General features: G+C 39.5%; 1 protein-coding gene and 1 non-coding gene across 3 annotated transcripts in view; both read left to right on the top strand.

The window, feature by feature from the left end:
- Nucleotides 1-14,788, top strand: part of PLS1 (plastin 1) — a 119,928-nt gene that overhangs the window by 44,745 nt on the left and 60,395 nt on the right. The window contains exon 2 of one of the 2 annotated variants that reach the window (XM_065943712.1): nt 12,033-12,170. The exons of the other annotated variant lie outside the window; for it this stretch is intronic. The gene's annotated coding sequence lies outside the window, so the exon portion shown is untranslated. The remainder of the gene's footprint in view (nt 1-12,032; nt 12,171-14,788) is intronic. 2 annotated transcript variants of the gene reach the window in all.
- LOC136173828 (U6 spliceosomal RNA) lies at nt 6,128-6,234 on the top strand. The gene has a single exon (XR_010664308.1). It is a non-coding gene; the product is annotated as a U6 spliceosomal RNA (small nuclear RNA).

Here is a 14,788-nt window from a genome sequence, read left to right as displayed (position 1 = left end):
ATAATTAAAATTCATTGTGTCTGGATTTCTTTATGTCTAAGAATGAGGTGATCACTGTGAATCTACTTTGGAAAGTATAAAATACTTGGCAAATATATAGTGCTGTTATTAATTTTTGTAGTGCCAAGATTCTGGTGAGAAAATTTCCTGAGCTGGTAGTGAGTACTGCTTTCTTCCATTCTCTGATAGCAAAGGAACGTCATAATTCTTGAGCAAATACCTAGTTGTACTGTGAGGGTACCCATCTCTTGTGAATAGGAAAAGACTTTAACTTGTTCTGTTTGGCTGTTAGAACCCTTCACTGGCAGCACACAGGCTGTTAAAAGAATGATAAAACTATAGATTTGTTTTCTAGTGGTACTTTTTAAGAAAATCGTGTTACATTTTGATAGTTGAATTTTTGTCTTATGGTATCCTTTGCACTTGAAAATATTTTTCAGTACTAATGATTTTTATTCATAATTTGTAGAAACTTAGGGTTTTAGGTAAGACTTCTATGGATCCTTGAAAACACACACTTATAAATGATAATTCCTTCCTTGTTAATAAAGAAATGTCAGAGTTGGATTCTGCCAGTTGTAATGTAAAGGACCTCAGAGGGTCAATTCTGGAAAATACTAGTTTAATTTTTCTGCATAAAACATGAAGACTTTATAGTGCGTTCCGAGCACCAGCCGTGTGTGCTTTGGGGGTTGAAGTTCAGACGCTGACACAGAAGCACCCTGGGGAGGACTCCACTGCTCACTTGGACACAAGTTGGACCGGAATTTCTGTGTTGCTGTGAATTATTTACATAGAGTTTCTTGGCTAGAATCAGGAGAAAAGGAATAATAAACTAGCAGCAGGTAAGGCCCAGTTTATTCCAGAGCACTGGGAAATGACTCATGGATTCCTTTCTCTGACAGCACTTTGATATTGGTGTTGAGGCAGTCATTCTAAATGAGATATTTGGCAATATAGGCTGTAACCATCTAGGCAGTTATCTCCCTAGTGTATACTTTCCCATGACTGAGTCATACATGGAAAATAGGAGCAAAGTACTTGTCCAGAGACAAAAAAAAAAAAAAAAAAAAGGTGTTGTGAAATAATTCATATCACTTCCCCAAAGCTCATTCAAACCCTTCCACCCATTCCATGAGTTTCTAGCAAGACAGATCACCCTGTATCCACACTTCATCCTAACAGTTTATCCTGACAAGGAGGGTTCAAGGGCAGCTTGTAACAGGAAAAGACCTCAGGATGTATAACTTGAGATATAGGGATGGGAAGGAATAGATGGAGTCTACTGCTGTGAAGGCAATATGTAGTGAAGGATCTGGACTTGGCAGACTCCCTGAGTTTGAATCCCAGCTCTGCCACTTATTGGGAAGCTTTTGGCCTCAATTGCTTTAATTGTAAAATGGGGACTATAATATTACCAACCTGATACTGTTGCAATGAGGATTAAATGAGACAGTATGTGTACTGCTCAGAACAGAGCTTGGCCTTTGTGACCGCCCAAGTCTCCCTTGCTTTGTTGGGACTTCCGTTGTGTGTGAGTGCTGTGTCTTGTTTGGAGATGGGGATCTTGGGGGAGATTTTATGAGTCAGGTTTATATGACCTTCTGGTGTCTTCTTCAATCTTAATCTGTATTTATTTATTTAGTTTTGGTTGTGCTGGGTCTTCGTTGCTGTGCCGGCTTTCTCTAGTCTTGGTGAGCCAGGACTCTTCATTGCAGATCTTGGGCTCTAGGATGTGCCAGCTTCTGTAGTTGCAGCACATGGGCTCAGTAGTAGCAGCTCCCAGGCTCTGGAGCGCAGGCTTAGTAGTTGTGGCACATGGGTTTAGTTGCTCCCCGACATGTGGGATCTTCCCAGATCAAGGATCGAATTGGCAGGTGGGTTCTTTACCCCTGAGTCACCAGAGAAGCACCTTCAGGTGTTTTTGATTGCGTGAGATTAGTTCAGGTCAGGAGATTGTCAGGAGTGCTTGCATTTGCTTTGGAATCAGATTTAAACTTTTATCTTGGCTTCATGCAAACACAGAGGCGTGAAGGCAAATGAGATTCTCTACAGCTGCAGGTCTTGTTTTCCTGGTATCCTCTGATCACTGGGATGGGCATGAGGCCTGGGCTCTGCCAGTCAGACTCTCCATCCTGGGAATGAGCCTGTCCTCCATGGATGGCTGATGCATCTGGAGCTAGCATTCCAAAGTGGAACATCATAGTGTCTACTGTGGGTCTCCTTAGACCTTCCAGGCACCAGCCCTTCGAGAGCCTGCTTGTTTAACCCTCTCTCCATTCTTTGAGCCAACCCCCAGTGCAGGCCCTTATTGCTTGCAATCAAAATACCTTAATTGGCACCAATGCCAAGCAGATAGGTTAACGTTTCTATTGTCAGTAGGTAAGGGAACACACATGAAGCCAAGAGACCTAGAAGTCATAGAAAAGTCCTCTCTAGACAGTGTGACTTGAAGAATATAATTTGTTTCTTGAGGTGCAAAAAAGGTGACTTTTGTCTTACTTGAATGGAAAAAAGAAGAGATTTCAGATTGGTCTATGTGGGTCTGTTCCAAATACAAAGTGTTGCATGCAGCCATCTTTAAAGATAGCAGGGTTTTTTTTTTTAATGTCAGAAATGGAAATTACCATTAAAAAAAAGGAAATTATCATAGGCAAAAGGGCTAAGAGAAAAGTTAAAGACTTTCAAAGGAGTGACACTTTTTGAATAGGATCACTCAACATCATTGTCATCAAGGAGTTAAAAATGGATTTTTAAAATAAGTATTTACATTGTATTGCATCATCTTATCACCCTGAAAATTTTAAGTTTCTTGAAGGCAATGGTATATCTTACATTTCTTCTGTAATTAAAACTTAGATGGTGATAAGATTCTCTAATATGACATAGATACTTAGTTAAGGATTCCCAGAGGTGCAGACATAGAAAACAGACTTGTAGACACAACAAGGGAAGGAGAGGCTGGGACGAATTGAGCGAGTAGCATTGAAACATGCATATTGCTGCTGCTGCTGCTAGGTCATGTTACCATATGTGAAATATATAGCATCTTCCCACTAGCTATCTAACGCTGTGAGCTCAACCCAGTGCTCTGTGACAACCTAGAGGGGTAGAGTGGGGAGGGGTGGGAGTAGGTATATGTGTACTTATGGTTTACAAGAGGGAGGGACAGAGGGGACATATGTATACTTATGGCTGGTACACATTTTTGTATGACAAAAACCAACAAAACATTATAAAGCAGTTATCCTCCAATTAAAAATAAATTAAAAAAAAATTCTGTTTTGTCATACCTGTGCCCTGAGGGGAGACTTTTGTAAGACTTTTCTCCCTTAACTGGGATTTGCATGTTTCTCTCTATAATTATTCATTTTTCAAGGTCTCAAATGGTGCCTCTTCTGTAAAGTTTTCCTTGAATCTTCCAGAAGATTCTTTCCTGTTTTTTTCATTCCAACCTGTACTGGGGTTGTGGAGGTGGCTTTCAGTTCATTTTGAGGCCTGACCCGCTCGTAGGAGCTTTGTGAAGGGTCATATTGAAAAGGGGATTCTGAGGGCACTCCAGGCTCTGTGGGTAAGAACTGGCAGTTGGACTCATGTTGGCAGTGGGTGAGGGAGTCTCATGCGTTTGCCATTGCTGTCAGCTATGGTTTATTGACTCCCTTCCTAGATTGTAAATTCTCTGTGGTCCCTGTGTTAGTCAGCATTTGATTGCCTCTAGAACTTAGTACAACTTCAAGCACCACAGATGTTCTCAATAAACATGTGCTAAAATGAAATGAAGGCAATGAAGGAAGTCATGGTGGAGTTTGAGCTGTGCTTAGAAATAGGAAGTAACATGAAGGAAAATTATGGGACCATCAAGAAGAGGCCTCAAGAGAAAAAGAAGGCCCTTCTCAGGATACAGTGGGAAACAAGAATCGCTCACAGGGAAAGAGTAGAGTCTGGAGGCATAGGTTTAGTCAAAATTGTTGAGGCTGTAATCTGATGAGGGAAATTGAATGTAGTTTAGAGGGACAAAAAGGACAAGAGGGAATACTTTCTGGGAAACATGAACTTTTGGAATGATTTCCTTCTCTAGAATTTCTTTCTTTCTTTTTTTTTTACTCATATACATGTATCTATTCTTTTTAAAATTCATTTCCCATTAAGCTATTACATAATATTGAGCAGAGTTCCCTGAGCTATACAGCAGTTCTTGTTTATTCATTTTAAATATAGCAGTGTATACATGTTTACACCAAACTCCCTAATTATACCTTCCCCCCATCCATACCCTCTGATGGTAACCATAAATTCATCCTCAGTCTGTGAGTCTGTTTCTGTTTTGTAAATAAGTTCATTTGTATCATTTCTTTCAAGATTCCGCATATAAGGGATATGGTACGATATTTCTCTTTCTCTGACTTCCTTCACTCAATATGATAATCATATATGACAATCCATTCATGTTGCTGCAAATAGCATTATTTCATTCTTATTAATGACTGAGTAATAGCCTGTTGTATATGCATGCCACATCTTTATCTGTTCCTCTATAGATGGACATTTAGGTTGCTTCCATGTCTTGGTTGTTGCAGGTGGTGCTGCAATGGACATTGGGGTGCATGTATCTTTTTGGACCATGTTTTCCTCTGAATATATGCCCAAGAGTGGGATGGCAGGGAAAAGAGGATAATTAGGCAGCTTGTGTAATTTTAAACAGCAATATAGTGTTGTCTCAGGAAATTTTTGTAAACTGGAAGTCCAAAACAATGATAAAAGCAGGAAATAGACTTGATAAAGAAGCTAATAGAGGAGAAAACTAGAAAAAAAGAAGATACTCTATTAATTCCAAAGAAATCAAGAAAGGGTAGAAAGATAAAACAGGTGGGAAAATAGAAAACAAATTATAAGGTGGTAGCCTTATGTCTAAACACATCAGTAATTACATTAGGTTTAGTTAAGTAAATATTCCTGTTTAAAGATAAAAATTGCTTGAATATTTGCTATTAAATTGATAATATAATGCTTATAAGAGCTATGTCTTAAATATAGGGATTCAGAAAAATTGAAAGAAAGAAGCACTAATCCAAAGAAAGTTGTAGTACTGTCAAAGAAAGTTTTGAGGCAAGAAGTCCTAAAGTGTAGCATTTTAATAAAGTCTGTTGTTTATTAGTCATATCAACATTAATTTCTTGGATTTGATGTGTACTATGTTTATATAAAATGTTAACATTTGGGGAAGATGGGTAAAAGGTATATGGAGACACTTTTCACAATTTTTACAACTTTTTGTAAGCCTGAATTTATTTCAAAATAGCAAAGTTAAAGTTTAGCATTTTCTAATAGAAATGGGTCAGTCCATCAGAGGATATAACAGTTCCACATTTATATGCACCTAACACACACATACACAGAGGGAGAGCAAAAATTAAACAAAAAGGAGAAAGACACAAGTTTGCAATTACATTGGGAAATTTACAACAATGAGAAAATTCTCAGTAACCGATAGAAGACAAAAAAAAAAATCAGGAAGGGTTTAGATGATTTAAACAGTATTAAATCTGGTCTATGTACAGAAAAGAAAGAAAGATCTGTCATTTCTAATATTCATACCCAAAGTTTATTTCAGGCCAATTTCCTTGAGAAGCCATATGATATCTGATAATGTATAAAAATGCTATTATAAGAATAGATAAAGAGTTTTATTTATTCATCCTCATTCATTCCTAAATCCTGTCTGCCATGCATCTTTCTTGTTCCCTTTGTATATTGGAAGCACATTACTGTTCCACACAGCAGATTATAGTGTGAGTCCTACTGCGGTCTGGGTTAAGTATCCCTTTGGAAATTGCACTAACTTACAGGGACTTGATGCCTGAGGGTACCTATTTTGGGTTAAGCATGGGATAAATCTGCAAACGTCTTGTGTGTTTATTTTTTTTCTCTCAGATATTATGTAAATTACTTGTTTTTTTCCCTTCTACGTGCATTGAGTTAGTAATTTCCTGATTTTAATGATTTGTTGACTTTGAATGTTCCTTATTGTAGCTAGATTGCCGTGCCCTGCCTCATACCAGAAATATCTGTCATTTCTCATACTATATTACTACTTAGTTTATCATCTCCAGTTAGAAGTGACTTATGAGTGCTCGCTTCGGCAGCACATATACTAAAATTGGAACGATACAGAGAAGATTAGCATGGCCCCTGCGCAAGGATGATACTCAAATTCGTGAAGTGTTCCATATTAAAAAAAAAAAAAAAAGCCCCCCTCCAAAAAAAAAAAGAAGTGACTTATGAGAGAAGTAGAAAAAACCTTTGTGGATAAAGAGAAGGAAAAAATAGTACAAAGAAGCCATAGACTGGGAGGCATTTAGGCTATGAATATAATCTTAACGCTGATGATTGCTGTGGGAGCAATTGTAAACTAACTGATGCCCTGAATTTCTGGGATTAGGTGTGGTGGGGGTAAATTACAAGTTGTGAAAAAATGTTTCTTATCTAAGTGTAACTCTATTCAGAAAATATAACTATGGTTAATTTCTTTCCTAATTCAGGATGTCCAAATATCTATCCTTTGAGGAAATGACACCCACCTTTATCATTTTCTTTTTGTAAATTATGTATATCATTGCTCTTTGTTATCAGTTTGGACTCATTGTTGCAAGTAACAGAAACCCAGTTGAATTGGCGTTAAAATATAGTTTCAAGTAGCTGGAAAAAGCACAAAGGCTTTAGCATGGTGGGATTCAAGATTCAGCCCTGCCAGATGTGTTTTCTCTTTACTCATTGTCTCTGCTTTCTTCTGAGTGTTGGTTTTAGCCTCATTCTCAGTCCTGGGTTCTTTCTTCATGGAGGCAGAATGGCTACAGATGCTCTAGCCTCTATATCCTCGTCAATAGGGATCCAGGGCAGTGTGTAGGCCTCCCATGATAGAAAGTTTCAGAAAAGCTTTCTTCTGTCTTGTTGGCTCCAACTAGGTGATATGCCTGTCCCTAAACCAAATCACTGTGGCTGAAAAGGACCTGGAGCTTTGCTCAAATGGCTTGGATAGATTATAGGGAACGAGTAGAACCCCCAAAATAAAATTAATGCTGTTACCAAAAGTTCAGAGACAGTTGCTAGAGAAGAAACAAAGCATGTGAAGAAAATAATACTTGAAGTGTTGATATTGTAACACAATATGATAGGAACTTGGGTAACACTTTGTATTGAATTTTCTCAGCCAGAGAAGTCCTAAAGTGAGGGTGGGGGTGGGGGAGAGTTGATGGGATATAAAAAATAAATGAGAAGAAAATATCCTGGGGTGGAAGGCAGATCCAGTTACCTGACTGGGAATCTGATTGATGGGCTCATGACATGCTGGCCCCTCTTCTCGCAGTGGAACTGACCCTTGGAAATGTCCCTCCTTGGAATCAGGGATGTCGTGAGTGGTACACAACTGAGGTTGTGTTTTCACACATCAAGGGATTAAATATTTTCCTCTGGCCCTTAGAATGAGCTAATTTGTTTGGAGTGTTTCTAGAGAGACACAGCCCTTAGAGGGGCCAAGTGGGATAACTGAAAATTAGGGAGCTGCAGAACCAAAGTTAATAGACCAGAGTTCTAGTTTGATAACCCTGGTGTTATAATAATTCAAATTGTTTGCTAAATTTGAAAATCAAAGTTCACATAAAAATGTGGATTTCTGAAGGAAAAAAAAAAGAATTTCTGGCTTCCCTTTAAACACCAGAAGATCAGGCAACTTTGGGCCTGATTTTGCTAGACAACAGTTCATTGGAGCTCTGCCTTGGCTTTCCCTTTTAAAGCCCCGGTTAGCATCATGGACACATCAAGAAAAGGGGTGGAGAATGGGGAGTCAGATATAGGGACCTCCTATACAGGTTGTAGCGACCTCTCCCCTCATCTTGGACTTCATTAACTGGGAAGAATTTCCATGGCTTGCAGAACAAAGATATTGCTGATCTTGGGGTCATGGGGCTTCATTGGCCAGTAAGCTCTGAGAAGTACTGATTGCCACTTCATAGATCATAATGACCTCAGTTTTCAAGTTAGTTATATTAATTTAATTTTGAATTTAGAGCTTGAAGCTTCAGGAAGACTGGGGACTAAGGCTTCCCTTTGTTTCACACCTCCAGTAGTTCTAATCACAATCTCCTATATATATTCTTGACTTAAGCTTTGATCAATAAACTCTATTTTGTATATTTTCAGTTCAGTTCAGTCATTCAGTTGTGTCCAACTCTTTGCAACCCCATGAACCGCAGCACACCAGACTTCCCTGTCCATCACCAACTCCTGGAGTTTACCCTAAACTCTTGTCCACTGAGTTGGTGATGCCATCCAACCATCTCGTCCTCTGTCGTCCCCTTCTCCTGACCTCAATCTTTCCCGGCATCAGGGTCTTTTCAAATGAGTCAGCTCTTTGCAACAGGTGGCCAAAGTATTGGAGTTTCAGCTTCAGCATCAGTCCTTCCAATGAATATTCAGGACTCATTTCCTTTAGGATGGCCTGGTTGGATCTCCTTGCAGTCCAAGGGACTCTCAAGAGTCTTCTCCAACACCACAGTTCAAAAGCATCAATTCTTCGGTGCTCAGCTTTCTTTATAGTCCAACTCATACATGACTACTGGAAAAACCATAGCCTTGACTACGGACATTTCTTGACAAAGTAATGTCTCTGCTTTTCATATGCTGTCTAGGTTGGTCATAACTTTCCTTCTTTTAGCTATCCATTTAATGTAGTTTTCTATTTCTCAACTTAAAAAAAATGACTAACCTTGGCTAACAGAGGGGCAGAGCTTTCCCTGCCCCTTAGGCTGCAGTGGAGGAGCTGTGTCTACCCCGTGGAGGCATGGCGGGTCCTTTAGTACACCTGTCCGGGTGGACCTGAGGGCATAGCATGGGAGATGAGCGTTGCATATTGTCCCTCTCTGCCTAAGCTAGTGCCTTATCACTTCTGCACTTGCACCCACTCTAAGTATTAGGGTTTCAGAACTGAGCCAGCACTTACTTGGTTTCAGTCAGGAATAATGAGGAGAACTCGGATGAGGGCATTGTGAGAAGAGACCAAATTATTATTATTTTTTTACACACTCATTTAATCATTCAGTGGGCAACACAAACACTTCACAACTACTCATTCAGTTGCATAAGTCACATGATGTTTGAACCTCTGTGCTCTAATGACCGAATCCTATACACAAAGTATTGAAGGTCAGAGTTGTGGTGCCAGCAGCTTCTGGTGTCTGTCCTTTGGAAAGTTATTTTTTCCAAGTCCTTCTGTATAATCTGCTTTTTTTGGGTCTGAGTCCACTTTTGGACTCCAAATACTTGTTGACTCACCACATGCTTTTACATAAGTATTTTGATTTGGGTCATGCCCAGCTCTGATTTGTACTTTGTTTTAATAAAGAAGGAGAAATAAAGAAAGAATTTTGATGCAGCATGAGTCCTTCACCTGCTAAATGCTTCTCTGAGAACTCCTGTTTGTTTTCTTCAAAAGTCTTTGGTCTCTTTCTCTCATTCTTGTTTTCTCTCCAATGCATATGTTTGCATGTGCTGTGTATATACACATGCATGTGTACAGACACACACACACACCCTTTTCGCCTTCTTGTATTCTATTCCATATGCTATGATTGCCTTGGCTACAATTCATCCAGAAAGTTCCAACCCAGGATTATATGTGATATATACTGAATGACCCCAACAGGAAGTGATACATTGTGTATAAGAGGTGCCTTTAAATCTGGATTAAAACAGGAAATGAATTAGGAGTTGATTCTAATTTGTTTATCAGAGAGAAGTAATCATAAGATTACTTTGTCATTTACCCCAAACTCAGTTTTAGTTAAGCTGAGTTTAGTTAAGCTTCTCAGGTGTTTATAGTTGAACCTGGTCAGTATTATATTGAATGTTGTTTTGGAAGAGACTGATTCTTATTCATCTTTAAATCTCATTAGTCCAGTCAAATAATACGTATTCATTGAGTACTTGAATGAATGTAAGTTCCCCAACTAGGGGCTTCATAATAGGGCTTTGAAGTAAGTGGATATAGAAAGATCTTGGTGGAAACTCTAGCAGCCACTCAATGCTCAGAAGCCAACCCCAACTCTATGCCCAGGTATACAGAAACACAGAACTGCGATGAATGTAACTGAGGCTGGTCACGGAGGTGACCCGTGCAGTGAGTGGGGACAAGATGTATCCAGATTCTCTCTGTTATTCTCTACTTTGCTGATGGAGCTGGTGATGGACAGGGAAGCCTGGTGTACTGCAGTCCATGGAGTTGCAAAGAGTAGGACATGACTGAACAACTGAATTGAACTAGGAAAAAGCTGCCAAAAATTATTTTGCAAGATTTAAGGGAAAGACTGACTAAAGATTATTTTGAAAGACTTTGAACCCATTTGGGTTCAAAATTTCAGTGCCATCTTTGTGCCTATAATACTCAGCACCATGAACAGGTGCTCATAAGTCATTGTTGAATACAAAATAAGGAGGTGAGTGAATACAGACTGGTTACTGAGGTGCTGAAACCCCCGCTCAGTCTTTTCACCCATCTGTTGGTGACACATTTCCCATGGACCATTGTTTGGTTTGGCCTTTTTTGACCTAGTACCATCCCTGCTCTTGGGGCTTCCCTGGTGGCTCAGATGGTAAAGAATCTGCCTGCTAATGCAGGAGACCTGGGTTTGATCTCTGGGTTGGGAGGATCCCCTGGGGAAGGGCGTGGCACCCCACTCCAATATTCCTGCCTGGAGAATTCCATGGACAGAGGAGCCTGGCAGTCTTAAGTCTATGGGGTTGCAAAGAGTTGGACACGACTAAGCAACTGACACTTTCACTTTTTCATTCCTGCTCTATGAAAGGAAATATTGCTATTAATAAATTTTACTAATCTCTTCCCACATATATAATATGATAAGATCATGGGGAACACAAAAAGAAGAAAACATATATCTTTTACCTGCAAAGAGACAGCAATGTTAGGAAGATAAGAATAAAATAGCAAAATGTGACTGTTACAAGACAACACATTTTCAAGAATACAATAATGAATGTATTATTGTATCCATCACCATCACAATAATGTATGTAGATAATACATAAGAGGCAAGGAAAAGACAGAGGTGCTTATATCTACGGCAGGTGGGAAGGAGTTAAGGACATGTCAGAAGTGGTGAGTGAACTGTTGGTTGAGAATTAGGGGCAGAAATTATGTTAACTTGGTAGTGTGGGGAGTAATGAGATGGTTAAGACTTGGGAAAACTAAAGGGGGGAAGAGCCCCAATGTTAAGATAGCAATAACAATATTGTTATTTTTTGTCTTGTTTGTTTTTGCAGGAGATTGGCAGGCCTCACTTTGAGAGGTCACAAATGAGTCAGCTTGGAGCCAAACCCCTTCATCCCAGGTGTTAATCCTGGCTTAACTCCTCATAATGGTGTCTAATTATGTTTTCTAGGATGGTGCAGGCAGGCACTTAGGAAGTTATTTTGCTTATTTGAGAAAAAGTTAATTCATAGTAACCATAACTACTATTTTAAAAAATAGTTTGGGGTTTAAAAAATTCTAGCTGTTAGCAATCAAATTAATCACTTTTTAGGAATGTTTACCTAACATGTCTGCCCCTTGTAGAATGAATAAGGAAGTTGAGTTCAGTTCTGTCAGACCAGAAGGATGCTCAGGGAAAATTTGAATTAGTGTACCTATTAAAAATTCTCTGTCCAAAGGGCTATCCAGGTTGGTATGTAGAGTAGGAGACTAATATTTAACAAACTCAGGGTATCCCAATTTATACTTACATTAGTGAGTTGGTGGACTTTCCTGTTAACTAAAGAAAGTCTGATTTGAAAAACTGAACAAGTTGATATGGAACATGAATGTTTGCTTTTTACAAAATAAATGATGCGGTGAAATGTGATCAGAAAAGGGAATTGCTGGAAATAGTACAGACAGATGAAAATATTTTTCCAGGTTTCCTTTACACCAGAAAGAAAACTCTTCAATTAATTTATATTTCTTCGCCATTTACTTTTTCACATAGGGATATATTCCAGTGACCTTGTGATCTTTCAACTGTAGTGGAGAGTTGAATATAGGATGTAACAGGCCAAGAGGAGGGCTGTGGTGGGAGCTAGGATCACAGCTGGTGAAGAAGGGAAGGAGGGGCCACCAGTAGAAGGTACTGAAATGCCCTGGAACCTCTGATCCTAGTCACTTCTCTAGAGAGACACCGTCAAGGCTTTTACCATTAAAAAAAAGTCAGGTAGGAAAGAAATATCACATTTCTTTATATTCTATTTTTTGGCCGCATGACTTGGGGGCTCTTAGTTCCCGGAACAGGGATTGAACCCACACCATCGGCAGCAAGAGTGTGGAGTCCAGACAGCTGGACAGCCAAGGAATTCCCTCTTTGTGTTATTGAAAGCCTCTTTGTTTTGACTGTGATGCCTCATCCTACCTGAGTCCTGTCAACTCTTAGGCACCTGGAATCTGCCTATCAGCCTCTGTTGTCTTGGGATCTTAGAGACGGCAGAGGCTGGGAGGGAGTACTTCCATCCTTGGCCTTTCATCCTCTGAGGGGGCCTGGGAAACACCCACGCGGCTCAGCCCATGGGTCCCTCCAGCAGAGGTTCTGTGGCATTTCGTCCCTTCTCTCTGCCTTCCCTGCGGCTCTTTGCTCATATCCACGGCTTCCCCTCCGTTTCCACCAGGATAATCTTTCTTCCTCTCCATCTTACTCAGAGGTGGTCTTCTCCTGCCGCCCCATTCCCAGCACAACCAGCCTAAGTGAGCCCCGAGAAGGTTTGTGCTTCTGTCCAAAGACTGAAGGGACCACCACTTCCAATCTGCTTTTGCCTTCTGGGCTGCTGGAACTCCTAAGACAAGAGTTAGTTATTGCTTTTTAAATGGGGCGGGAGAATAAATACAAGTTTGTGTTTCAATAAATTATTCTGCCCCAATATTATTAACTATTTTTATTGCTTATGATTAAAGTATTAAAGAGATTCCCCCCCCCCAAAACCTTGAGGGGCTTTGGGAAATTTCCTCCTTTTCAAAACACATTCTTTTGTTACCTTTATTATTTTATTTATTATTTTTATTGAGTTTAAAAATTAAAGTAATGCATTATTTAAAACAGATGTTAAAAGTTTACCATAACTGTTTCAAATTTATCATTAAAAAAAAAAAAGATCAGCTGTAGCCCACAGATGTGTCCCTTACCTCCTGCTCCACATGCATGCACGTGCCAAGTCACTTCAATCATGTCCGAGTCTTTTTGACCCTGTGGATCGTAGCCCGCCAGGCTCCGCTGTCCATGGGATTCTCCATGCAAGAGTACTGGAGTGGGTTGCTATGCTCTCCTCTGGGGAATCTTCCCTACCCACGGATCGAATCCACATCTCTTAAGTCTCTTGCACTGGCAGGTGGGTTCTTTGCCACTAGCACTACCTGGGAAACTTCTTCTCCATAGACAAACACTATTATTAATTTGTTGTGTCTTTCCCATGTGTTTTTAAGTTTTACTACATATGTATGGTAATGTAAATGGCATATATTCTGTGTTTCATAATTTACAATAATTGGTATACTGTTTGTATCCTTTAGCACTTAGCTTTTTTCATTTAATATTTTTTTTAAGAAGCAGATGGATGTAGTTCATTTAATCTACTGTTGTATAAATAATCTGTTGATTACACAATCATGTATTTACCCATTATTCAACTAAAGAAAACAGGCAGTTGCCCTTAAAATATAAATACGGTTGGAATAATTTAACACCTTGAGGGTTTGTTAGCCACTCATACATAAGTGTCAATTGGTCATCAACCATTTCTTCAAAACTACGTGTGTGTAGGAACTACCTGTGATGCTTGGAGTGAGAGAATAGGGATAGGGATGTTAATTGAACTGTATATAGAATTTGAGAGCTTAGGTTAATAAACTGATTTGTTTTTTAATCTTTTATTTTGCCTGCCTTCCTTGGGCAGGTTATCTAATCTCAATAGTCTTCTAATTTACATTTTAAGGGAGGATATTTGTTCCATCAGTAGAAGAATGGTAAATGGTGAGCTTAGCATAGTTCCAGCCTCATTGAAAGTTCTAGGTATTTGCCATTGTTGTTTACAATACTAGAGAAGGGGGAGTGAGGGAAAGAGGGAATTTTGGAAGATGGACTGGGGGAATGCTGCATCCCCTGAGTCAGTGGCTCCCTCAAGAATTCAGAATTTCGGGTGACCTGGACCTAGGACCACAGTGAGAGGAGGGAAAGCAGAAGAGCTGGGAAGCCAGGAAGTACCAGTGAAGACTGCTCTGGTCCCTCACAGTTTGGGCCTTTGGGGTTGGCAGAAAGGCATCAAAGTCTTGGTGGTCTCAGAGTTGTTTCTGATGCCTTTTTTTCTGAAACTGTCCAAAGAACTTTAGAACTTGCCAACCATAAAGAGCTACGTAGACTAATTTAGTAAAGCTTTCAGAGGTTCAAGGAAGCTAGAAATTTGAGGGAGGAGAAAAGATCAGATCCAATTTCATCTAAATTAAGAAGTCCGTTTTTAGAATATACTTTTAGCTTTCCAAATTTATGTTTGGTTGTGTCATGGTACACTTAAGAATTAAGACAGGGAAGGAAGGTTTTACTTGGTGAAAGAAGGTGTTATTTAAAATTATGTGGGCTAAAAAAAGAAAAAACAGGAGGAAGGAAGAGTTGAAATTATTGAAGATGTATAGGACATAGGTCAAAAGCCATGGGAAGATGTACCTGTCTAGAAAATCCAGCATAACCTTCTCTGCTGTTGAGTCCCT

The sequence above is a fragment of the Muntiacus reevesi genome, chromosome 8 (assembly GCF_963930625.1).
Source record: "Muntiacus reevesi chromosome 8, mMunRee1.1, whole genome shotgun sequence".
NCBI lineage: Eukaryota > Metazoa > Chordata > Mammalia > Artiodactyla > Cervidae > Muntiacus > Muntiacus reevesi.
Note: the sequence above shows the minus strand (reverse complement) of the source record. Positions and strands in the feature narration are given on the sequence as shown.